At 37.4% G+C, this 25,941-nt stretch overlaps 1 long non-coding RNA gene across 1 annotated transcript; it reads right to left on the bottom strand.

Annotated features, from left to right (window-relative positions):
• Nucleotides 1–496: 496 nt before the first annotated feature.
• On the bottom strand, nt 497–6,700 carry LOC126955711 (uncharacterized). Its single transcript, XR_007726051.1, has 3 exons — nt 6,584–6,700; nt 2,862–2,929; nt 497–927 (listed from the first exon to the last, which is right to left on the bottom strand). It is a non-coding gene; the product is annotated as an uncharacterized LOC126955711 (long non-coding RNA).
• Nucleotides 6,701–25,941: the final 19,241 nt, after the last annotated feature.

Genomic DNA, 25,941 nt, shown 5'->3' with positions numbered 1-25,941 from the left:
GATTGCTGGATTATATTGAGGGTCTACTTTTAATTTTTTGAGGAACCTCCATACAGTTCTCTATAGTGACTTAATAATTTACAATCTACCAAGAGTGTGTAAGCATTCCCTTTGCTCCACATTGTAATGCTGTCTCCCAGAGGTCTGAAGAAGTAACCTTCTTATTAGCACACCCTATATTAACATCTTTGCATTTTCTGTTTCATTCCTCTATGCTTTACAGTTCTTTCCTGAGATCACCTCCCAAATCCACAACTTTCCCTTTTCATCCTTTTCTCAGTGTCTGTTTCTGGCCGAACCCTAAACTAAAACACTCTCTTCTTCTGAAGAGCTGTAGCAAAAATTATATGTAAAAATGCTTTTAAAGTGATTTGAGGGGCGTTCTCTCGGAAGCAGGGAGATAGATAAACTACATGGCATTTAAATGTTATCTTAAGCTATTTAATTCTATTTCCACATATATGACCATGTGTTTTTACACTCATTTTAATGGGAATGTATATCTTCTATTAGATGTGACTCCAAAAAGAAAGGGAATAGATATGACTGGCATCCTGAACCTCTAAACTCTCTATCGGCTGCCCAAAGTTGTTCTGAGTGCACAAAAATATAAGGAAGAAACAATACAAAAAAAATTGTGTTAATTGTCTTAGGTCTTCAGCCTCAAATCCTGTGTGGAGCTCTTGGATCTTGTTAGCTGAACTGTGCTGGCTTCTGATAGACAGAAACCCTGTTATTTTCTTCACTCTCATCTTTTCCCTAAGGAAGAAAGGCAAGTGTTGGGATTGTTCGGATTCTGGAGTACTAATTGAACTCACTTTTGCTAGGGGTAGTGACTCATATGTGAAGAAACATTCTCTGTTTTTGATCCGGGCAGGTGAGACTTCACATTTCATTCTACGGCGAATTCCAAGACTCTGGTTTGAGCTTTGGGAGAAAAAGAGCAGGCATTACAGCTTCCCTGATTGAGGAATATTTAGATCTAACCACCATCGAAAAAATAAAATACTTCCACATGATGCAACCTAGCTCATTGGAGTTCTGCTTTGGCACAAAACCCGGCTAACAGAAAAATACTATATTTCGTACTCTGCCACAATTGTGTATACAGGGCCTTTTGAGGAGGAAGTATTGCCAGGCAAGGCAGGAACCAGGGGATTTGGGACATCTTGGAGTCTTTCTCTTAATAGCCCTCCCATATAGGATTGACTTTTCACTTGCTAAAAACATGAGAGCCAAGGTAAATCATTTGTGCAGATGAGGCAAAATAAGAAGGTGTAGACTAAAAGTAGTCTCTATTTACTCCTTTTTCATTCACATTCAAACCTTGGCCACTGACAACCCACTCAGATGACAAGAGGCAAAGGACATAAACCTAACGAAAATTACGCCAAGAGAATGAGAGCATTTTATACTCTAAAATCAAGAGGATAGCAGATATCAGCTCGAATGGTCCACCTTTGGGGATTTCTGGGTGATAAAAGGGCCAGATTCTCAAGCAGTAGTTTTTGTCATCCATACCATGTGTACTTACTGAGTACCTACTGAACACTAGAAATATCACAATGGAAAAAATTAGAAAGTCAAGTGCCTGCCTGAATGAGGCTTACTCTAACCTGGCTGCGTGGTAATAACAAAGTAAAGAATAGAGAAAGAAAAGAGATAGAAATTCCTACTCCGGGATGTTGTTTCAAATATAAAATATTATTTTTAAGCAGAACCCACAATTGTGAATGTACATTAAAGGCTTAAAGTCATTCACATGGTGAAAAGACATAAATAAATCTGCTGGAGGCTTCCAGGAGCTATTCCTATCTCATGACACAGTCATGGAAAGCAACCCTGTTTCTCCCACTTGACCTGCGTTTATTGCTACAGTTATCCTTCCTAGAGCCTTGAGGTGAAATCACATTAGGATGAATCTACCACAGTGTAAAGCAGAAGAAACACAAATCATCTCAGACCTTACAGACATCCTTGTTTTGTAAGATTAAATGATTCTGAAGCCTATACTCCCCATGGGTTTGCTTGTATTTGAGATACCATGAACCAATATTATAAGGATTCCTGTTTCTTTTAGATACAAATATGTTAATGGAACAGAAATTGATATTAACAGTAGGTGCAGTCAAAGCTCCCAGGAAACTGGAAGGTATTTGAGATAGATGATTTGGTCATCTGGGCTTGAGGCAATAACGTTCACATAGTACTGACGTATGGGGGTATAGCTGTCATGGCATGTCACAGGAAACAGCTAAATCAAATATCATCCAACAGCAAGGGTTGAAGGGACTGAGTAGCCACTGCCAAGGAACAGCCTAAAGTTCATGGGATGGATAGCTGCTTCTCTTCACAATGAGCTTGGACAGACTGAACATTAAGAGCTTCCTATGACTGTTAAATGAATCCTCATCTTTTCAATTGCAGAATTGAAATAGCTGAAAAGCAAGTGTACTTTATGCTGCTGTGGAGTGTGGATTTCCACATCAAATGACTTTATAACCTCAGCAGAAAACTTAAGAAAAAGTTAGGGCAATGGTTGGTAATAACGGAACTCCCAGAATTGGAATGGAGTTACTTAGGATGACATAGAGGAGTAAAAGTAACCCAGTTATTTAACTCCAGTGAACTTTCTGTGTCAACTAAAGTAACCCCTTTCTACTTTCTAAGGAGCTGTTCTTGCCTTGCTTACAGACTCAGAGTATCACTGGCTGGAGGGAATTACATTTCAGTGGGAAACCTGTTAACCCCATCATAGTGTTTTGTATCCAAATCTGCAACTAAATTAGATCTAATAGTACTCTCGGGGTGAGGGTAGGGGAGAGAAATTACAAAATCAAGACTAGTAGGATATGACTTACCCACCAAAAGAATTGGAATAATTTTCTAATTCATATCAGCAAAAATCTGGGGAATATAGCTGTTCTTTCTAGAACAAAAAGGAAAAAAAAACACATAATTTTAAATTTTGCTGAATTTATCTAGATGAGAGCCAGAATTCTGGGTTCAATGTGACTTCAACAGCTGGAAGTAATGATAATTGTTTGGTTCAGTGACTAAAATATGGTCTCAGGTGGCTCTTGCTAAGTCAAACTGAGAAGGCAAAAGCTTTTTGGCATGATACCAGTAAAGGAATCCAAAGATACTGGAGATAAAATGTGAGGGAGTAAATTTAGCATATGTGGTTGACTTCTCCCCCTAACCCTCACTCTGACCCAGAGAGGGCTCTGAAGACAGAACATTCATCAATGCCATGATAACTATCCGGCTGAGAGCAGTGCCAGCATGTCAGAGATCTTTCCTGGCTGTTTATGGGCTAGAGCTGCTGGAGGAGATGTTGCAGTTGAAATGACTCCCTGATTTCAATGGATAAGGGAAGTTCCTGGGGTGACAGAAGCCAAGTGATTACACTCTATCACCAAAAGCAAGATGGATGTGATTGTTGTCATTGACATCAGGCACTGTGTCATAATCAGAGAGGTCTGTTCTCATCTGCAAGACCTTTTATGGTGGATAGACAATTCGGGATCTCTAAGATGAAAACAGATGGTGAGCCCATTAATGTCCTACTTGATTTGTATAACTAGGAAAGGACAAGTCAGGTGAATACAGATCTGCTTTGGACACTGTAATAGTGGTAACCCCTCATTCAATTTCCAAAGCCTTTTGAGTGAAGAAAAGTCCAGATATAAGGAAAAAAATTGCAACAGCAACCAAATAAGGTTCTCTGGACTCTGGGGTTATTTATTTATTTTTTTTAATGACCATGCAAAGGAAAAGGGAAATACTCAGACCTTTATGGTCAAAAGATTAGATTTCTTCCTTGCAGGCAAGCTGACTGCAAATCTCTGTAGAAACTGCTATAGCCACGTGTTTATAACAAACATTCAAGGCCAGTAGAATACTGAGAGAGTGTACTTAGGGTACAGGTTCTTGATTCCAAGTCCCTGATCAAACTAGAGGAAAAACTTGGAGGCCAAGGATTTGCTTCATTTTACTAGTTTAAATTCAAGACTTGACCTTTAATTTTTGATTATCCCAGGGTAGGAGCTGGCAATTCTCCAATCATGCAGCTTAAAAGTCTTGAAGGCCAAAGGTTGGGGTGATTCTCTCAGGGTCAAATATTGCATCCTAAAAGGTCCATCTGCATTATTCTACAATTAAAAGGGCCACAAATGATCATACACTTGCTTTTGTCTCTGTGCATTCCTCCAATAAATGCTGTCTCAGAAGACCTAGTATATATGCTATTAGATCCTTCGCCTTTACTTGTTTGACAATGGTTTACCCAATACTTGCTTTTTACTAATTCCCGAGATACAGAATTCCAGTGATTACAGGTCTAACATGAGTGGGGTTAATGAGGGTCATATGATAATAGAATTTTGACAAGAGGTGACAATCTAGTTTATAATTATTTCTTCAGTTACTGAATGCAAAATTAAAATACAGCCAATCTTTATTAATCAAAGGTTTGTATTGCAAATTTTCTACTCAAAAAAATTTATTTGTAACTTGGAAATCAATACTGGCAGCATTTTCATGGTCACACAAGAATTTGCAGAGAAGCAAAAAACTTTGAGTCACCCGTCATGCACATTCCCAGCTGTGGTCTTACCAGTTGATGTTCTGCCTCCTTATGTGAGCTCATACAGAGTTGACCAGAGGGTGGAGATGGTGGGGGGCAGAGCAGAGTAGTGCAAGAAGCTATGTCTCTGGGGACAGTTAGTTGAGAGTTTGAATCCCAACTCTGCAACCTGTTGTCTTAGGCAAGTCTCTTAGTTTTAAACCTTGTTTTTGCTTTTGTAAAATAAAGAAAACAGAATCTGTCAGGTTGAGTTGTTCCTAGAATTTAAGATTATAATCTATGTTAGATATGTACATGCATATTTTCCCCTAAGAGAGATTGTTTAATCTCCAATAATTCAGTGTTGCCACTTTATGAAACAAAACTACCACAAATAACGAGTATCGACTGTAGATGTTTCCATCAAAAGACAGAAATTCACATCGGTTCCTTGACCACGTAAAGTTGAATGATAATATCGTCTACCTCTTAGGGCTGTTGTGAGGTTAGGTGAGTTAATATATTGCTCTGTTTGGCTAGCGATGAAAGACAGAGTTACCACAGAGAATGACAAGTGATTAGCAGAAGTGTAATTAAGTAGAGATCCAGTATTGCAGTTTTGTAGAAGATGTAGTCCTTTCATTGGGGCAAATCATATAGCCCTTGGTAAGCATACATTGATTGAAAAATGTTCTTTGTTCTGTCCCCCAAAGCAGGAAGTAGCATGGGAAGCTTGTTTTTCATGTCAGAGAGATGGTAGTACATCTTCACTCACTTGCCAGTGGGTTATTTCAACTCTCCAGTTCTGTGTCCGCATGTCATTCATCAGGGTCAAGTAACTATGTGTGAACACCCAGGACAACACACTGGCCACTTTGCTAATGACACCACGTAGATAGAAAACACAGCAGAGTCCCTGTTACCTTGACAAGACACCCAGATGCCATGGTCTGGAAAACAAATGCTCCAAAGGTGCAGGAAGTTGTACTTCCACAAGGTTTATAAGGGTCATGTGGTCTAAGTATGTCCCCTTCAAAACGAATTTTTTAAAAGATCACCTTAGTTTTGAAAGAAATAGAAGTCAACTAATAGTGAATGCTTAAGTCAAAGATCTCACAGGAACATAAGACCATAGCTGTCCAATGTCAACTCAATATTATCTGACTCATTGTGTTATAAATTTTGATATATACAGTGGTTGAGTTTTATGTTCAGTAAATATGTGAACTTGGGTAAGTTTCTTCCCTTCCCTTCCCTTCCCTTCCCTTCCCTTCCCTTCCTTTCCCTTTCCTTCCCTTCCCTTTTTTGAAACAGGGTCTCGCTTTATTGCCCAAGCTGGAATGCAGTGGTGCAATCATAGCTCACTGCTGCCTCGAACTCCTGGGTTCAAGTGATCCTCCCACCTTAGCCTCCTGAGTAGCTAGGACTGCAAGTATGCACTACCATGCCTGGCTAATTTTTTAAAAAATAGTTTTTGTAGAGATGGGATCTCACTATGTTGCCCAGGCTGGTCTTGAACTCCTGACTTCAAGCAATCTTCCCACCTTGGCCTCCCAAAGTGCTGGGATTACAGACATGAGCCACTGCACCCAGCCAGTAAGTTTCCTTTCTGGTTTTTGTTTCCACATTAACTAGAGGTTAATGATAATCAGTATCTCTCAATGTTTTTAGGGCATTAATTAGATTAGTGCATGTAGTGTCCAGCACTTAGTAAAGCTTATTTTATTTAGGTCTATCGTCCTTTTTAGAAGAATAGACTCTGTCCTTTGTGGAACAGGACCTGTAACACTGCAGAACCCAGAGTTGCAGGGCCAGGAAACACAAAGTCTCCTGATGGATGATTAGGAATGATGATGATTCACTCCTGCTTCTACTGAACCCAAACTGATGTATTCTCCATACTGGAGGCCATGGTACCATATAAAGTTTTCTAATTCAGTTTACATAATGTATCCTGGATATGGGCTCCCATCCTCACAGAGTATTATTACCCTCGAGTTGGCACTTCAGCTGTACCTTCTGTTATTTATTCCAATGCTTGCAGAACACCTTCCTGACCTAGTCCTCATTCACCGCATGGATGGGACAGAGCAGTTTTCCCATTGTATAGAATGTGTTGTCTCCATAACCTTGAGAGCTACTAAGAATTGTGCTTTCTTCTCTGTGATACGGAACTCAAGATGCAATAATTTGCCTTCTACTATGAAGGGAAAGTTCCAGAATGTCCTTGACCACTGGAGCTGTAAAGCCCCTCCTGAAGTGGCAGGTCTAGGAATCTTCATAATCTTAACAGGGCCTTCCTGCTCATTCTGCCAGATTAGCATGATGCCACGCATAAAGTGAATCAATGTGATGCTTTGTGGAATGCACAGACAGTCCAGATCTCTTCAGACTACATCCCAACTGAGAGCGAGATATTTAAGAAAGCCCTGGGCAAACTGGGAATGTGTGTTGATTTCCTTTCTAAGTGAAGGCCAGTGGTTTCTGATTATCTTTGTTGACTGGGAAAGAGAAGTAACTAGATAAATAACTAGCTGTAATGCCATGAACCTGCAGCCATATTTATCTGCTCTAGCAAGGATACCACCTCCATCATGGCAGCCAATCGGCCTGCTAGTTGAGTCATCTATAATCATCCTCCAAGTCTAGTCACTTCTGGCAGGGGCCAGACTCACAAATATGATGGAGCTGAAATAGACACACCACAAACACTCTATTATTTAGAAACTTTTTTTTTTTTTTTTCCCAGACAGGGTGTTGCTCTGTCACCCAGACTGCGCTCAAGTGTTCCTTCTGCCTCAGCCTCCCCAGGTGCTGGGATTATAGGCATGAGCCACTGTGCCCAGCCTATTCAGATCTTTAAGAGTGTTATTAATCTTTGTCATCCTTTCTGGCATATAATATTTTCTATTTAATTGCCGTACTTGGAGGGGGACAATGACCATACAGGCCAAGAGCCCAATTTTCAAGTAAGTCAATCATAATCATACATTTGTGAACTTTGAAAAAGACCATTGTGGAGATCCATATACCAAGCGAGATCAAGCAGTCCCGCTGTAACCTGGATTTTGTCCGCAGCTTCATTTATTACTTGAACCTTACATGCTTCCACTCCTAACAGTGGGTCCCCTATAGGGAAGGACATTGCACATGTATGGGGACAGTTGGTATATGGGAACTTTGTAGTGACTGCTCAATTTTGCTGTGAGTCCAAAACAACTCTAAAAAAATAAAGTTTATTAATTTTTTAAAAAAAGAGAGCCTGGGGAACCAAAATCTTAAGGGGCACCTACCAACATTTCCACAATGCACATGTCAGGGTCCACAGCCAAGGTCCCGAGGTTGACAGAATAAATTGGCTTCAGCTGAGCCTTCAGTTGTCTTTAAAGATTACTTGCTATAATTCTACATCCTAAGTTTTGTCTTAAACTTTTTTGACTCTCCCAACATAGAAGAAGGACTTCTTTTCTGCTACAAAGGAGGCAGTCTGCCCTTTACACTTGGATTTCAATTGTTTATTAAGGGCCATTAAGTTTTCATTAGGAAAGGCATTGATATGACTTAATGACAGCAAGTGAGTTCCACTCTCTATGCATTGTTTCTGTACTTTTAGAAGCACCAAAGTATTTCCTTCTATAAGACCAGTTTCCCAAGTGGCTGCCAGTGAATGGCTAGAAATGACACTGCTTCCTTGTGCCAGGGACTGAGTTTTCACGACTCACCTACCGCATGGAATGGTGTCTTCGTGATTAGAGGGGCGGCCAGCAATTCAGTCCTAGAGCCGCATCTTTACTGACTAATTTCTTGGACTGCTATTGGTGTCAGTTGTGTTCTCTGGGAAACATATACTGGGCCAGAGATAAAAAACTGGAAAAAGATTTTTGTGAAAGGAAAAGGAAGGAAGCTGGATTGTGTGGGAGGAACTGTTAGAGGTAGATAGGACAAAATCTTTGCCAGACCAATGGGGAGCTCCAGGGCAAGGTCGACCTGTCAGAGAGGTTCTGAGTTGGGAAGAAATGAGAAGCCTTCGTACCTCAGCCTCTGCTCAGTCATCACCTGAGGCCGTCCTGAAAAAGTGTGGCCTTGGCTCAAGAGCTGTGCATCAACCACACCCCTCAAATGGACTCTTTATGAAAAAGCACCTGAGAGACTGAGTTCCACCTCTGCCACACAAAGTTCCCAACTAATTCAGGTAATGAAATACAATGATGAGGCTGACGCGCAGTTTCTAAGAATGGAGTCAGGACAGTTCTTCCCCAGTAGAAAAATATGTGTATACATAATTTTCAGTTTTGCCTTTTTAAACTTAACAGCCTCCCAAAGAAGTTTCCAAGATCCACAGAATTTCATAGTCAGCATTACTATAATTTTAAATGACTGTATTATGTGATATCCAGTGTCTTAAAAGATACTTTAAACATGGTTTGAATGGGCATTTTTTTTTAAAATGAATTTCCTGGTACACAGGCATTTGGGGAAGTAAAAAAGACATTTTTTTTCAGTAATACAATGACTTTCCTTTTTATAGAAAAGGCAACAAAAACATAGGGTTAAAAATCATTTATGATATAATTCTTCCCTGTGAGACTTTACCATTCTCATTGACCTTTCAGCCTGAATGCAAAAAAAAAAAAAAAAAAAAAAAAATAGAAGACTTTGTCACGGTTTTAGACTGTAGACCTATTTTTAGATGTACAACGTCATGTCCTAAACTTAATAAAAATCAAACACAAAGAGATGAAAGTGGGAACCTTCTTACAGAAATTCCTTTAGGGCTATATCCTGCCTTCATTCTACATGAAGAATTCCCACAGAAATCAATAGAAGATTAAAATAAATATCAATGGCAGGATACAGTCCAAATTATGAACGAAAAGCTTTAAACTTGACAGGTTAATTGTTTTTCAGGCGATTGGAATTTGGGGCAGCATTTTCAAGAGGGAAAACCAACATTTTGGCCGCAGATAAATTAGTGCACAGTATTTTGTATAGCAAGGCCTTATCTACGGAGTTATGTCCACCCTTTGTTTTAAGACATTGGTTTTTGCTATTTGAAAGGGAAGTTTCCAGAACAAGCATCATGATTTTCCATTAGTGGGTCAGGTTTCCACTTTGCCTTTATTTTAACTAGGACAAACGGTATGCAAAGTGAAAGAAATTCATTTCTAATACTCATTGCTTAGCCACATTATTTCAAAAATTCGCAAGAAATAAAATATAATAATATTACAAGTGAAAGATTTAAAGATAAGACTGATTAGTAAGAGTGATTATAATGTCAATTGCCTGCAAAAATTACAACGGGTAGACATGTATACACAGTGTTTAGATTACCAGTCTTATCATCCAGAATACTTGAATAGAGGTTTGTGGAGAAGTCAAACTGCATTTCTTAAGCTTTGCTGACACCATAACAAATGCTTGCCCTTGGGCACATTAGTTGCTCTGAGTCACTTTTTTCTTTTCTTTTCTTTCAGAAAACAGGAAAAGAGTGCCTTTCTGTGAAAGAAGAATGAGCTTCAAGAAAGAGCAGCATAAGCATGCAAGGGTTTAGTTTTGTAGCATAACTAGAAGTCAGGAGCTGGTCACCCTTGGCATTGGTTCGGCACTCCAGCTGACAGGGCCAGCCGCCCTGAGAGTTTTGTCTCCTTTTCTCCACTTTACTAGATTATCTGCCACAACTCCAGGTATTGCATCTTTGTTCAAGCCTGGTGATGGAGTAAAGGAATGGTGTCAAAAAACTGCTTTTTTTTCCCCAAGAAATGTATAGACTCTCCCCTGCATCTATCAACTTATATTTCCTATCTAGAATTGTACCATACGACCAGTCCTAGCTACAAAGAAAAGACTAGAAATAGAGTGGGATGACTGGGCGTGGTGGCTCATGCCTGTAATCTCAGCAGTTTGGGAGGCCGAGGTGGGCGAATCGCGAGGTCAGGAGTTTGATATCAGCGTGGCCAACATGGTGAAACCGCGTCTCTACTAAAAATACAAAAAGTTTGCTGGGCGTAGTGGCGGGTGCCTGTAATCCCAGCTACTCTGGAGACTGAGGCAGGAGAATTGCTTGAACCCATGAGGTGGAAGTTGCAATGAGCCAAGATCACGCCACTGCACTCCAGCCTGGCAATTGAGTGAGACTCTGTCTCAAAAAAAAAAAAAAAAAAGAAAGAAAGAGAGCGGAGCATTTTTGGCAGAAGCAAAATTGAACTGTATAATCCCCGATACAATTCTTTTAATTATTTAAGTGACTTATCAAAATTGCAATAATACTTTGAATAAAGACAGGCATAGAGTAGAAGCCCACTCAGCTATGTGAGGTCAATGAACATCCTTGTTTTGTTTACGCCTGCAAGTCCACTGTGGGAGCACCACTGTTCTATGGCGGAGTGGTTGGCACAATGTGGCCAAGAAATGTAAGTGGCTGAATCACTAATAATCATTTCAAAGAGGCAATTCAATTCAATGAACATGAAATAAATGCTTATTATGTTCAAACCATGTGCTAGGAGCTTGGATTCAATAATTATAATGCTGGATCACAGGTATTAGGAGCTTAATGAGAGATTTAAATAAAGTACTCTAGAAATATAAAGTGATGGTAATTATTCTCCACTGGTAGATTGAAAAGGAACATAGAGAGAAAAACTAAAAGGAAATGATTCATTTCTACAGTGGTAATAGATTACAGTGACAGTGACAATACTTCACAAGGTAATTCACATTTACTTGGAATTGAGAGAAAAGACTAATGAATGAATTTTCTGGTAGATTGACAAGAGTGGTGGTTTTGATTACTTGAAAATTAAAAGGAGAGTACATAAAAGGACTTCGTTTATGAAATTAAAGAATTCCTGAATGAAGATAAGAGAAATACTGAAATTAAAATGAGATGTCTGTTTCACAGGGAAGAGAGAGTAGTTGTTTGAAATGAAAGCAAAGAAAAACAACAAAACAATAACACCACCACACACACACACACACACACACCCTGCCCCCAAAACAGAAAACAATTTTTTTTTCCTGTAGGGCCAAGGTCTTGAACACTAAAAAGTAGTTAGAAATAAAATATTTGTAAAGTACTAGGGAAAAAATGATAGTGTCATTGCTTACTGTTTAAAAAGTTGAGCACAGATTGAATTTATTATCAAAGAAACTGTTCAGACTGCCCCAAAATAAATCAATGTGCTTCCAACTTTACCTTAGGTAGAACATGGTCTGATAAAAAAATTTTTTCCCATATTGGAGTGAAATCCTCAATCTAAAGCTTGTTTGAGTTGCTACATTAGATTCTTTATTCTAGTTTCATCAAGTTTTAAGGTGATTGAGAAAAGAAAATCTCTTTGAGATTAAAAACCTGCCGTGTAGCCCAAGGAATGTAACATTAAATAAAATGTCAGGAAGAATTCACTGTACATGTTTGAGCTTGTAGAATCACTGTGTTAAATGGATATTAAACTGAGAAAAAATTGTTTTAATGTAGCCAATACACGAGTATATTAGACAGTCAGATCAGAATGTCTACATCAGAAACTTTTACTAAATACGTATTCATTCCCTTTCTGTGATGATAAGAGCTAATGTTTACTGAGCCTTTTTTCTCTATCCCAGATATTGCGCGAATTACGTTGCACATTTTCTTTGTTAATTTTCACAGCAACCTAACAAGATAGAAATTATTTTTAATTCTATTTTAGTAATGACAAAACTGAGAAGCTGCCATTTGCTTCTGTTCACGTAGTTAGTAAACAGAAATATAAACTGGACCCGGGAATCCTCCTCACCTTAACCAACCTGACTCTATAAGCAATCTACTATTCCTATTGTTTGGGTCACCTGGTATGTCAAAGGAAAAAAAAAAAAAAAGAAAACAGAACTTGGAAGTTTAGCATACCCTTCATGTTAACATTTATAACCATATCTTATTTTAGCTATTAAATGAAATTTAAACTTAAGTTTCAGTATTCTCAGCTCTGTTAATAAATGCTTCCTTTAAATATTAGGTATAATTGCATAGCCAGTTTCCACCAATGAGTAAGTTTATCTCTGGCAATGAGTTGTTCTCAGTGTCCAAACATATTTCGTTAATTTTGCTAGGGAAGTATTGAATTTGTTTGTGTTATAGTGAACTGAATGTAAGAAATGCCTTAAAATTATAGTACTCAGGTATGCTTCCTTTTAAACATTCTGTTTAATGTTTAACCTTTTTTTGATTTTCCTTCTTGAAAAGAGAATGTTCATCTCCTAAAGTTATAGATTTAATTATTGTTATATTCCACATAACAGTAATTTTTGAAATTAAAAAACATACAAACACAAGCTACTCCATTAAAATGGAATCTATGTTTGAATACTATTGTCATTTTTAAGTGTATTATATTGAAATTATGTTGATAGAAACACAATCTTTTTTTCATTAGTAACTGCTTTTATGGTTTCTACAAGCAGTTCTCCATCCATATTGAGTGTGGTCCCAGGGAACTGTGGAACTAGTTTTGGAAGTGATTGGTATTGCCTGAGGATTTGGGGCCCAGAACAAAGAGAAACAGAGATCTGAGGGAAAAAGGAGCATAGGGTGGAAGCTAGGAAATGTCTGAAAATGTAAGTCTATAAAATTAGACAGGGCACACACAGAAGCCCAAGTAAAGTTTCTTACGGAGTATCTGTGAGCCAGTTTAGAAAGTTGAGCTTAAAATAATCCCCTGGAGCATATGATATGGGGTAAGGATTCTTTTACAGCTTGGCAGGAGTACAGCTAAACGCTGGGAGAAAGATCCATTGCAGACACTTAAAGTTATTGAAGTTCTGTTTGAAAAACTGAGTCCCTCAACAGTGGACACTTCAGTTAATGGGATAATTTAACCAAGAAAGAGAGTCCAAAATAATTCCTTAAGGACCGATACAAGAAACTTTTTTCTAAGGCAACAAAACCAGAATTTATTACATTGTACCATGGACATTCTACAAGCAAATCTAATATGAATATTGAGGTTTTTTTTTTTTTTTTTTTTTTTTAACAACAGTATCCACAGGGACTTTTATTGCTTGATTTCACTTTGCCCCTAGATCCAAAATTCATACAAATTAAGCAGTGAAAGCTGACAAGATGTTTGAATTACCTTAAAATGGCACATTCTGAATTTAAAGCAGGTGAGAAGATGACCCGACACTTGCCTAAAGTCATATACTCACTAATTGCAAGCTTGACAGAAAAAATTGTTCATGAGAATAGAAATATCTTAAGGAAATTTCTTTATGATGTAGCGATCTTCTGGGTAAAACATAGTGTGAAATTCTACACCTAATGAACTATTATATAGTAAAACAAAATAGACTTTAGGACCTAATATTAACAGTTTCTGTACACTGGGTGCCCACTGATAGCAGTGCTGTGCTTGACCTTGCCTTCATTATCCCACTTGATCCATACATTAGCCCTCCATTGCTGCTGCTCCTAATTACACAAATGAAGGTGAAGAAAAGGATGAAGAACAGCCCCCAGTGAAGTTAAGTGATTTGTCAGACCTGGGTTTAGAATTCATGTTTGCTTGGCTACAAAAACTCAGTATTTTGAGCCCAGGATACATTTCTTATTAATTATAGCTTTTCTCATGTTATTTGTTGTTCCATTAACCAAGAAAATATATATTCCAAGGGGGCATCTTGTCAACACTTGAATCACATATTGAATTGATCATGACAAAAGTGTACAATTAAAAGCAAAAAAAACTGTATTATTTCCTTTGGACGCTTCAGACTAAATCCTTGCATTCACTTGATTTTTGATAGAAGTGTTGGTTTCCCTGAGATATAACACACTTCTTCTTGCGCAGGTCCTAAACAAATTGAGAAATAAGATGAAGGGTAAGGTATACGGAAAATAGAAAATATTGTTGTTGTTATTTTAACTGATGAAGGCTAAGTTATGAGGGCCAAAGACGTTGGGTAAATAAACCACAGAATTAGTCAGACTTAACTTACCCAGTCAAGGCACTGGGGGCCACCAGTGTTGGGAACAGCCTGCTGCTAAGAACAACAGGGAAAGTCTATACCCAGAAGCCAAGAGCTGTCTCAAAGAAAATGGTACCCAGTTCTTTGTTTTGAAATGTGTTCATCAGATAAATCTCCTCACTCCCAGAGAGCAGAGGAAAGGGGTGAAGAAAGGGTGGGTTTTACAGCAATAGAACTGCCTTCAGAAGAAGAAAATTGCAGTTCACTTTCTCACATTCTCTTGTACCTTTCTGGGTGTAGCTTCCATGCCTCTGGTTAGATCTCCAGCAGTCCAGGACACACTGCCTACCACACTCACGGGGTGGGGGTTGCTTGCCTCCTCTCAAGGATGAAAAACTAGTCCTTTAGGATTCTCTTGGAACCTCCCATGGGAAAGACACGTGTTGCCCCAAGAAGGCTCTGAAATGAGTCTACTCCATTAATTAAATTACAGCAGGGCCACTTTACTTAAGCTTCAAAATTTACTTCCTATTCTCTTTCCCATCCCAAATTATGTCCAAGCATGCTTTCCTATGTAACGTCATTGATCCTGTAATAAGATTTAATGATATTAATGAATAGAATAAAATACATAAATTCTATAATAATAAAATTCCAGAAAACTTTCATAGAAGCCCTCTTCTGCTGTCAGATTCAGAGGGAGAAATTAAAGGCTATGCCTATTAACATTTAAAGGAAATTAATGTTTAAAATTCATTTTTAGATAATATGAGTTAAAAGTTAGAAATTAAAGAAATTCCCACTTTTAGAAAATTCTGCTCAGTCTATACTAGAGGTTTTCTCAATTATCTGGATGCATAAGAATGGCTGATATTTCTTTATAACCTCATACATTTTATTATTTTAACACAAGGTATCTGACATGTCTCTCTTTTTAGAATCCAAAGAACTAACGGGACACAGGTGATTATAACCACACTGTCTCCACATATACCAACTTTACAAAAAAGGGTTTAGGACAATTTTCCCAAGTAAAAATTCCTGAAGCCATTATTTAATATTAGCTGAAACTGTAGTAAAAAGTCAGTTATATTTCTAAGTAAAAGAAGGCATATTAATTATCTACTGCTGTGTGACGCATCACCCCAAAATTTCTCAGCTTAAAAAAATAAGCATGTATTCTCTCGCATTTTCTGTGTTTTAGGAATTGGTGAGCACATTTTCTTTTCTGGTTGGTTCTGGTTCAGGATCTCCCCTGGGGTCGCAGTCCAGCTGTCACCAAGGGCTATAATCATCTGACAGCTGCAAGGTTCATTCCCACCCTTGCCCATGTAGGCAGCCTACAGTTTTTCACCATTGGTGAAAGACCTCAGTTTCTTACTAAGTGAGACTCTCCATGACTCCTCATGACATGGCAACTGGCTTCCCTCAGAGCAGTGATGTGAGAAAGAAGGAAAGCAAAACAGTGACGTCACACTGTCATTTATGTCTTAGTTTCTGAGTCATACACCATTTCTTCTGCCTTCCTCTATTTCTTAGGAATGCGTCACTAAGTCCCATGATACTGTCAATGGAAAGCATTACACGAGGGCTTAAATACCAAGAGGCAGGGAACCCTGGGGGCCATCTTAGGGACTGGTTTCCAAAAGAGGTGATGGCAAAAAAAAAAAATCTTAATTTTTACTCTCACCAGGATGCCACTGGTTGGTTGGTACAATTTCAGCAGAATCTATGATTTGGTCATTTAAATTTAATAGAGGGAAATCTTTAGCAAAAGGTTTAGTACAGTTCACCACCATCTCTGAGAGAAAAATCTGCCCATGCACAGCTTTTAGTGTCCATCTGCTCTGGGATCTCTGTGTTCTGGGTGCTTCTGCTCTGTATAGGCAACGAGCTCTGTTGGGTCACATAGCTACCACGTACCTTGTAGAAAGGCATTTTTATTCCTGTGCCATCGTGGCTAATTCTACTGCCTCTTATTAGAGAACCGCTTAGGCCTAAGAAATCTGCTTTTCGTGATGGTTTTATCTCGTCTCCATACCTATTTCAACCAGAAAAACATTTGCAACATATTCCTCAGATGAAACTAGTGTAGGTACTTCTGAAGCCAGTGTTTCTTGGGCTATGATGTGGCCCAAGGTCCCGTCCATGTGCTCCTCAGGGAGCACTGTCTCTTCACTGCTTGTGACTTCTAAAGTTTCTAGGTCAGTTTCCTTCATAATAAAGGAAACCAATGAAAGTCTCCCTACGATAACTGTATCACCTTGAAACACATCTAGTGTTTCTTTTGAGCAGTTTCCACTCTAGTCTCTGAATGAGCCTCATAAATTTACCATCATTTTCTTGGCCCCGAATAGAGAGAATAATTTGGGGCTGTTAATTGCTGATCCATTGCTGCCTACCCAAGCCTGACACTAACCATTTGAAGACAGAATGTCAGAAGTAGCACAGAGCACATGCGAAACCCAGCTGCCTTGTAGTTTTAAAACAACGATATCAAGGTCTACAAATTTACAGAAAAACTTGTTCTCTTTATAGTTTAATTCTTGCCTCTGCTGCCCTTGAGCTCTAAGACCTCTGCAGCCACTGACATCTGTTGTGGTTTTTGCTGTCTGCATAACATATGCAACTGTATTTCAAGGTCAGGAAGCAACAAGCTCTGGGCTGCCTGTGCCTGTGAAAGGCTTTCATTGCCTTGAGCATCTTTGTCAAGGACCTTCTAGACTTAACTCCATAAGTCATAGAGAAATGTCTTGTCATAGAGAAATACACCATAATCTATATTCATAGATCTAGATCAGAATATCGTGTGCCCTGGGTCTTAAAGATGCTGGCCCTTGCCATGATATTTAGAAGTTGGTTCAGTATATGCCATGACAGACTTCAAAATATTCTGCTGCAAAACCCGCAATTAAAAGTCTCTCCATGTGTTATTTTCTTTTTCTCCTCAGCTTTGCTCATTGCATCTTATTTGGCAGTATTCCCATCAAAATACACCAAATGTTGTTTCTTTAAGGTAATCCCTCAAAATTGCAGGTCCCCCGAATGATGGCAGACCTGTCTGCAGAAAGCAGTGGTGACTGTACTCTTTCTGCCAAAGGCTGAGCCCCAAGGAGATGAATGGAAAGCAGCTGAGCTGAGCATGCCCCATTTATCTTCCCAAACTTACCAACTAGACAAGATAGTCCACTGTGGTTGTGTTTGATTTAGGAAAAGTGCAGGAAGAAGTAGGAGTAGGTTACACTAATGGAATACCCTCCATAGGAAGAAAACATCAGGAGTGAGGAGCAAGTTTTGTCTTTTAACTATATGACTGAGAGGCTCTTTTAGGCTTATAATAGAGATTTAAAGGAGCAAAGCATTTTTCACCCTAGGAGAAGGTTAAGTATTTCTTGTGCAAGAGTAGCTATCGCTCTATAACACTATAATATTTCCACCGTGGAATTTGGGGAAGAGATAAACACGTTCACCAGGACTGAGTGAATTTTGTCAGAGGAATCTGCTCTTCCTCTGTGCCTGCCCTCTGCAGTACACCTCACAGTGATCTGACTTCAGACCCTTTTCCTCCCCTAAACCATCTTTCTTCAATGTCAACAGTGATCTCCTGAGGGCCGAATCCAACAAACGTTTCCCAGTTCTCCTCCAACGTGATTGCTCTTTGATATCTAAAACTATACTTTTGGAAATCGTTTTCAATGTCTCTTTTTCAAAACTCTTATCTTCTTTGGCTTCCTTAACCCTGCATTCTCCAGGGTCGTTGGCCGGACCTCTGAAAGCTCCTCTCCTTTCTCCTCCTCTAAGACGTCATCCTTTGTGCCTTCCTTGAACAAAGTAATTCTCTGCCCCCAGCTCTGTTGGTATCTAGTTGTAGACTTTCTACCTTGGCAATGTACTTTTGGCCATGGTTTCTACAACAATCCCCATGAGAGTAACTCGGCCCTAAATGACACTCTCAACTCTCTACGGAACATACATGTATTTTCAATATTCAAAGTAAATGTATCCAACACTAATTTTTTAATCAGAACCTGCTTTCCTTTATATATTCATTTCCTCAGTCAATCAGAATCAGATGCTCATTCTTAAGTCACTGAGGCCAGGAATTGCATGATCACATAGTCACATTGAAAACTGCTTATCTTAGAGATTTGTCAGGCTCCGGAATCAGTTAGATCTAGGTTCAGGCCCAGCTGTACAATGACCAGCTATGTGATCTTCAGCAAGCTACCAAATTCTCATATCTTCCCTCATCTTTAAAACAAACATAGTAAGCAGAATGTCCCTCACAGGACTGTTAAGGAAGATTTACTGAGATAAATGTGCATGGAGTCCTTAATACACTGGTGTATGCAGAGAAATCTGATATTTACCTGTTATTACAGTGTTTGTTGTAACTCTGGATTGTCTTTAAATTATGTGCCCTTCTTTTATATCTGCTGCCATTACCTTAATTTATTTCCTTTCCTCCTGTGGATTATTGCATCTGACTAGTTTCTTTGTTTATAGTTTCTCACCCTTTAAATCCATCATTTGTACTGTCACAAATTTTACCTTACAATAGCCCAGACCTATTCACACCACACTCTGCTGCTTTAATACCCTAGTGGCTCCTGTTAGTCTACAAAATAATGTCAGTCCCTAGCATGGTAGCCAGGGCTTTTAATAACATGCTTACAACTTGCTTTCTTCCTCACACACTTAGGCTGCAGGCATGCTGGACTTTTCACTGTCCCTGAGTGCACTTTCATAAACACATGACGTTTGGCACAAAAAAAAAAAGAAGAAGAAAAGAAAAGGCAAAAAAATCTCTCAGCCTGTAATTCTCTAAGCTGTTCATGCTGCAAATATGAGCAAAAATTCTTTTCTTTTCTACTTGATTGACAAATTTTTATCTTACTGTCCTCGTGTGTGTATACATTCATATATATATAAAATATATATAATATTTATATATTTAACCTCATAACAGTGGTTTACATGTTCATGCCTGCAACAACAGTTTAAGCTCCCTAAAAGCAGAGACCATATCTAATTCTTCAAACTTAGTCACCATATCTAGTATGGCCATAGTCGATGATTAGAAAACTCATAAGGAAATGAACTTGTAACTCTAATAACATTCTAAGTTAGGGTTTTAAGATTGTGGATTCTACTCCTTCACCAAGTTAGCTTATGTTTTGATAAGTATTTGCCTCTTTAATACTTCGATGGTACTGTGCGAGGAATCCCATGGCCTGTTAACAGCAGCTCGCCATGTTAGCTTGCCTATGAAGAACAGAGAAAATGTGGGAGGCAATACGGTGGCAGTGGTGTAATTAAAATGTTAAAAATTAAATCTGAAATGTAATAGCTAGTTATAATAAGTAAACAGATCAACATAAGATTTTTTAATTAAAATAACAAGAGTCCAGATGGACAGCGTTTTCTGAAATTACTCCAGGTCTCACATACCCTGAGAATCATCAGTTCCAACTTTTCTTAGAGACAAGTACAGTTAAAAGAAACCCTACTTTATTTAGTACCACGTAACCAATAGATAGTGTTCATGGGGTTCTGTTTCACAGTCTCATTTATTTCTTGGCTTTATTGAAGTTTTAGGCCAAATGTGAGCCCCGTTGAGTTAATGAACAAAAGCATCCTTTTCTAGCTTTATTAAAACTTGACTGTAGGCTATTTCACATTGAACACTTCTTAGATTCTTAAGCAAGGTGCCAATATGCCCTGCACGACTTTTAGAGAAAATTAAGGAAGGCATCTCAGTGTCATGAATCCGAACTGTTCCAAGTGCCTCAAAATAAATGAAAACTCTATCCACTTGGTTAAAGCACAATTTGTCCATTTAAGTCTCTGCTCTTACACAGCTAGTATACCCATACTTTCTCCTTTGCTTCTGATGTCCTCATTGTAAGACCTACCCCCAAATATAAATGCTAGCAAAGATGAGATTTTCTGTTACTATTTCAAATAAAGTTGTAATTGTTTTCAAAATATGAAATCTCTGCTCATTATATAAAAATTTAAAAATACAAAAAAAGGAAAAAATTATTTTATCATCCCCAAAGATCTACTGTTTGTGTTGTAATATTCCTAGATTGTTTCTATGTGTTTTACAAACTTTTTATAGCTGTGATCAAATAAATAAGGTACTAGAGAGTTGTGTCCTTATTTTGTCATTTAACACTATAACAAATTTTTCATGTAAATATATCATTTATAAATAACATTTATCAGTTTCAAAATAGTTCATCATGTGAATATATCATCATTAACCATTCCCTTATTATTGGGTATTTTTTGTGTTAAGGTTTAAGCTATGATTAATAATTTCTTAAGCTTAGTTTCCGAAAACTTTTCTTCATGAGTAGGATAGGGAGAGAAAATCTATTGTTTTTGCTGTCTGCATGTCTTCCTAGTTCATGGAAACAGATTCCCATTTCCTGAGGGGAATGCATTCCATTACCTTATTGAAATCAATATCAGTCATGCAGTGAAGCACATATGGGCATGATCTTCAGAATACTACATTTTTCTGGAAACTGTCAATGGCTCAGAGAAAGGCATATGACCCAAGTCAGGACAATCAGTCTTTTCCAGGATGTTTTGGCTGGAATGTTCATTCAAGCTGTGAAACTGTTAATTTTGTTCATTGTTTGAGGAAATCTGCCTGAATAATGGACAAAAAGAGCTTTGAACTACATCATTTAAGCTTTGCCTTGCCTAAAATGTACTTTATGCTACTAACTTTTCAGGTATTTGCTCTAGTTTTTTAGTTATTTTAGCTTAAGCTAGTTTCAGTTTGAATACTATTGCAAGCTTGAAACCATGCTGACTAACAAAAATGAAATCTCCTCAGGATGTCAGCAAGATAGCTGAATAGGAAACTCCAGACCCTCTTTCCTCTCATGGAAACACTGATTTAAAAACAGTACACAGATCAATTCCCTTTGCGAAAAATCCAGGGAACAGTTAAGATGCTCTTGTACCCTAGGCAAGAACAAAACCAACTGCATCAAAGCTAGATGAAAAATTTAAGCAAAAACTCTTTTACCAATAGTCCGTCCTCCTGCTACAACACCAGCATATACATCAGATGCATAGACACTAACACAAAGTTATAAGAAACACAAAGAAATAGGAAGTATGGCCCAATCAAAGAAAACACATAACAATCTCCAGAAACTGATAATTTAGAAATGGAGGTAAACAAATTATCTGAAAAGGAATTCAAAATAGCTTTCATGTAGAAATGGAGAAATAAATCTATAGGCCAATATCTCTGATAGATTTTGATTCAAAAATCCTCAACAAAATACTCACAAATAGATTCCAAGAGCACATTTAAAGGATCATAGACCATGACTAAGTGGGAATCATCTCCGTGTAAGGATGGTTCAACACAGAGAATCAATAAATTTAACACACCACATCAACAGAATGAAGGATAAAAATCAAATAGTCATAACAATAGATGCAGAAAAGCATTTCACAAAATTCAATACCCTTTCATGATAAAAGCACTCAGCAAACCAGGAATAAAAGGAAATTACCTCAACATAATAAAGACCACATATGAAAAGCCCACAGCTAACATCATACTTAATAGTGAAAAACTGAAAGCTTTTTCTCTAAGATAAGGATGGCCACTCTTGTCACTTCTATTCAAAATAGTACTGGAAGTACTAGTCAGAGTCATTAGGCAAGAAAAGAAAAGAAGCATCTAAATTGGAAAAGAAAAAGTAAAATTATCTGTGTTCATAAATAACATAATCTTACATGTAGAAAACCCTGACAATTTCATACAAAAAATATTTCCACTAATAAATTAATTCAGTAAAGTTACAGAACATAAAATCATCATACAAAAATTAATTGCATATCTATACACTAAGAACAAACAATTTAATAAGATAATTTTATTTGTAATAACATTAAAAGAACACAATATTTAGGAATTAACTAGAGGAGAGAGACTTGTACATTGTAAACTATAAAACTGCTAAAATAAATTAAAGAAGGCACAAATAAATAGCAAGGCATTTCATGTTCATGGATGGGAAAACTCAATATTGTTAAAATGTCCAGAATACCCAAAGCAACATACAGATTCAATACAATCCCTACCAAAATCCCAAAGATGTAGAAAGAAATTCTAAAATTTATATGGAAGCACCAAGGGCCTTGAAGACCCAAAACGATCTTGACAAAGAAAAAAATCTGGAAGCCTTAGAAATTTGCTGAATTCAAACTATATTACAAAGCAACAGTAATCAAAATAATATGATGCTGGCATAAGGGCAGATATATAGATCAATGGAATACAATCGAGAGCCCAGAAATAAACCCATGCATATATGGTCAGCTGATCTTCAGTAAGGGTGCACAGAATATGTGATGGAGAAAGGATAATTTTATCAACAAATGGGGTAAGGAAAAGAGGATATCCATGTGCAAAAAAGTGAAATTGAACCCTAACTTTATATCATACACAAAAATCAACTCAAAATGGATTACAGGCTTATACATAAGACCCATAACTGTTAAACTTTTAGGAAAAAACAGAGAAACATCTTCCTGACATTGGACTTGGCAATAATTTTTTGAATATGACATCAAAAGCACAGGCAACAAAAGCAAAAGTAGGCAAGTGGGGCTACATCAAACTAAAAAGCATCTACACAACAGAGCGATAAAAAGGCAACAAACAGAATGAAAAGATAACCTACTAAATACGGTAAAATTTTTGCACACTATATAGCTGATGAGGAGTTAATATCCAAAATATATAAGAAATTCAAACAACTCAATAACAAACAAAATTAATAACCCAATTTAAAAATGGCAAGGGGCTTGAACAGGTATTTCTCCAAAGATGACATACACATAGCCAAGTATATGAAAAGATTCTCAACATCATTAGCCATCAGGGAAATACAAATCAAAACCCCAATGATATATTACCTCATACCTGTTTGGATGGCCATTATAAAAACAAAAACAGAAAATAACAAGTGTAGGTGATGATGTGAAGAAATTGGAATCCTTATACACTGTTGGAGGAAATGTAAAATGGAGCAGCCACTATGAAAACCAGTAGGGAAGGTGGTCAAATAATTAAATACAGAACTACTACATAATCCAGCAATTCCACTTTTGGGTATTGATTCAAAATAATTAAAATCAGGATCTCAAAGAAATATTTGCATTCCCATGTTCACTGCAATTTTATTCACAGTTGCCAAGAGGTGGAAACCACCTAAATGTCCATCAACAGCTGAATGGATGAAAGGATATGTGTATAAACATACAATGAATATTACTCCGCCAGAACAAAGAAGGAAATTCTGTAATATGCTACATGGATGAAACGTGGGATATTATGCTACATGAAATGTCAAAGAAAAACAAATACTGCATGATTCCACTTATATGAAGTATCTTTACACTCATCAAAGCAGAAAATAGAATGGTGTTTGCTAGGGGTTGAGAGAGCTGGAAATGGGAGGCTTCTGTTTAATGGGTATAAAGTTTCAGTCATGCAAGATGCAAGAAACATCTAGTGATCTGCTATACAACATTGTGCTATAGTTAACAATATTATACTGCATACTTAAACATTTTTATAAGAAGGTGGAGCTCATGCTATGTGATTTTTTTACTACAATGAAAAGTTAGATCTTCCCACCATATTAACCAATACAGATATGAATATTTGTGTTTCTTCATAAGCCTCATAAAATTGCTATCCCAGAGTCTTGGATCAAGTCATATTTTTATAGCATGTTAATGGAATCTCTTATGCTTCATCCATGTTGAAAATGAGTATTTTCATTTTTAAGTGTTGCTTGTACTTTATTGGCCAAAATTATTCCACTGTTTATTTCTGTTATTGAATTACCTGTATATTTTATAATGCCTAAATAGGTCATTATTGTTGTCTTTGTCTGTGTAGGGGTTGATACTGTAGGGGAAGAGCAAAATAATGTGGCTCCTAAAGAGGAAATTAATTAAGAAAATTCCTACTCTTTTAAACTTGAATCTCTATAAATGCCCAAATTAGAGGCTTACTCGTTGGAATTATTCCTTTCTAATTTCTTCTCTTTCCAGCTAACAGAGATAGGCATTCTTGGAAACAACATGTATTTGAAGACTATGGTTGATTTTCTCAAATTTTCAGGAAGAGCAACACCGCTGACCCATGATAGAAACAGTGTTCTAACAGAGCTGGAAGGTGCTAGTAAGTCCACAGTGCTGACATTCTTTCATTTGCATTTCTGGTTGACCTGCTGCTCAGAAAAGAAATCTGTGATATGAAGTTTGGTGTAACTACTTCAATGATTCCCCTGCATTCTGATACAGACTTGGGCTCACACCTTTTTTGGAGGTAAGGATTTTGTCTGGCTTAGTCAACAGTACATCTCAGGAGCTCAGTATGGTTCTTTACACATAGTAAGTGCTCAGTAAAAATTTGTTCAATACAAACAAATAAATTTTTAGACAAGAATACCAATATTGTTTGGACAGGAGAAATTCTTTCTAGGTCATATCACTTTTTAGTAATTAGAAAAGATGACTTGGAAACTTTCACCAAGATAGTAGCAAGATTTCTCTGCATAGAATTTTAGAGCTGCAAGGGACTTTGAAAAATAGCCTATTTAATTTACATACAAAAGTACTGAGACACACTAATTAAAAGCAGAGACCAGATCAGAGGTCAGGTTTTTTTGCTTTAACCACACTGTCTTTCCTCCGGAGGAAAATCACTTTGCACATATCATCAGCTCTTAAGTTTGATCTCTGGCAAAGAAATGATAATCAATCTAATTATTTCACATTTCAGAACAACAGTTAAGTTTATAAATGAGTAAATTTATTTTGTTTATAGGTTTCCCCTTTGAATTTTTAATTTTGTTTTTAATGAGCTAGAATTTCCTTTGACTTCTAAGATTTTAAGTCAAAACTACTAATGACTGATAGCTGCAAAATATACTAAGTTTAGACTGCTCTGAGAGTAAATAGCTGTCAAATGTGCTAAGCTTTCATGGCAGATTAGATAATATTCTGAATCATTTAAAGGTATATATTCATTCATAACACATTAACATTCATTCATTCAGAACATTTTCTGCCTACACAATCTTCAAAGATTTTCTACTGCCTGAAGAATAAAGTACAAACCCCTTCTTGGTATTCATGATCTAAGACTTGCCTCTAGAGTACTTTTAAAATTTTCCTTTATTTCTTCTTAGCTTACCTTAAACTCCAAACAAATTGAGGTTCTTACTGTTTCTTGTAGATAGCCTTAGTTTTCTAATCTTGTTGCTTGTTAATCCTTGTGTCCTTAATGTGGAGGTATTCATTCCTTCCTCACTTATTCATAAACAAATACAACTAGCTCAAGGCCTATCTCAAGTGTTGGTTTCTTAAAC

The sequence above is a fragment of the Macaca thibetana genome, chromosome 5 (genome assembly GCF_024542745.1).
Source record: "Macaca thibetana thibetana isolate TM-01 chromosome 5, ASM2454274v1, whole genome shotgun sequence".
NCBI classification, from domain to species: domain Eukaryota; kingdom Metazoa; phylum Chordata; class Mammalia; order Primates; family Cercopithecidae; genus Macaca; species Macaca thibetana.
Note: the sequence above shows the minus strand (reverse complement) of the source record. Positions and strands in the feature narration are given on the sequence as shown.